At 42.0% G+C, this 1,565-nt stretch overlaps 1 non-coding gene across 1 annotated transcript; it reads right to left on the reverse strand.

Moving 5' to 3' along the window:
- Positions 1-893: 893 nt before the first annotated feature.
- Positions 894-1,000, reverse strand: LOC147531641 (small nucleolar RNA R71). Its single transcript, XR_015228482.1, has one exon. It is a non-coding gene; the product is annotated as a small nucleolar RNA R71 (small nucleolar RNA).
- Between the last annotated feature and the right edge of the window lie 565 nt (positions 1,001-1,565).

The raw sequence follows: 1,565 nt of genomic DNA on the forward strand, positions 1-1,565 counted from the left end.
TGATTTAGACAGTGACCCTAGGGTATCGAGCTCATAGGACCTTCATAAACAACTCGGGAACTTGATTGTTATCTAGGCATTCTCAGAGGAAAGTGTGTGAGCAATTCTTGTCAAAAAGGCCGCCTCGAGAAGAGGAAGCGTTTGCCGAAGGAAGACGGCTATCACAACATTCATCGTTGGCTGTCTTCCTGGAGAATTGTTTACCGACTACTATGATCGAGTAACCTTTATAACAGTCAAAGTTCAAGTGTTGTGGCGAAATAGGAGCTGTCTAGATTACTAGGCAAATCTGACAAGCCATTCACCAAATCTACGTTTAATAACTTGTTGCTAGATTCTGTTTAGGTTGCTTGGTTGAGTCAGCTTGATTGTGATTTTCCTTCTTCCTAGGGTCTTCGTAGTTTCTTTCGTCCGTGTTAGTTTATGCCACCTAAAACCTCGTGATCACTTAGGTCGTTTCATTAGAAGAGATCAAGGAGGTGAAATTGCTGAAGAAATGGGTGAGAACATAGATCAACGTAGGATTGAGAATGCTCCGCTAACCCTAAGAGAGTACATGTACCCCCACAAGGACTAGTCGTCCGTCGTGTATTCAGTTACCTGGCTCCACAGCTCATTTTGAGCTAAAATCGGGTATGATCCAAATGTTGCCTATTTTCCGTGGTGCGGAAAATGAGAACCCCTATCACCATATTAGGGAATTTGAGGAGATTTGTTCGACCATGAAATATAGAGATATGTCTGAGGATGAGTTAAAACTGAGGGTGTTCCCCTTCTCTTTGAAAGAGAAAGCTAAATCTTGGTTGCACGCTTTGCAACCCGAGTCGATCAGTCGTTGGGAAGAGTTAACTACAACTTTTCTTCAAAAGTTCTTCCCTAAACACAAAACCGCTACCATTAGGCAAAATCTTGCAGGTTTTGTGCAGCAAGATGGAGAGTCCCTTAGTAGTTACTTGGAGAGGTTTAACGATCTCCTCTTACAATGCCCTCACCATGGTTTAGAGAAAATGCGATTAGTCCAGATTCTCTATGATGGACTAGATTATCAAACTAAAACCATGGTTGAGTCATTCTGCAATGGTGGATTTGTGAATAAAACAGCAGAAGAGGCAATGAAGTACCTCTATGATGTGGCAGAGAAATCTCACCAATGGGAACCCTTTAAAGAGCCTAGGAGGACTGTAGGTAACAAGGGGAGCATATACCATATAGAATCCCATCCAGCTTTTGTTGATTTAGCAAAAAGATTAGAGGCCGTTGAAATAGATAAACAAAAGTCTTCGGTCGAGTCTAAGGGCACACCAAATCCGGTTGCGGGTGTAGGAAATGAACCAGTAAGTTACCCATGTTCGGTTTGTGGAGATCCTACACATACGGGTAACCGATGCACCTTATTCTTTAGTGAACATGAACAAGCCAATGCTCTTTATCAGAACCAAAGGTATGAGAACAAACAAAGGTTTGATCCATTCTCTAACACCTACAACCCAGGGTGGAGAAAGCATCCTAATTTCTCATGGTCCAACGAACAAACTCATATCACTTAATCTGAGAATATTCTTACT

This window comes from Eschscholzia californica, unplaced genomic scaffold, assembly GCF_041429995.1.
Source record: "Eschscholzia californica isolate CP2 unplaced genomic scaffold, dmEscCali1.0.p SCAF_6, whole genome shotgun sequence".
Taxonomy (NCBI): Eukaryota; Viridiplantae; Streptophyta; class Magnoliopsida; order Ranunculales; family Papaveraceae; genus Eschscholzia; species Eschscholzia californica.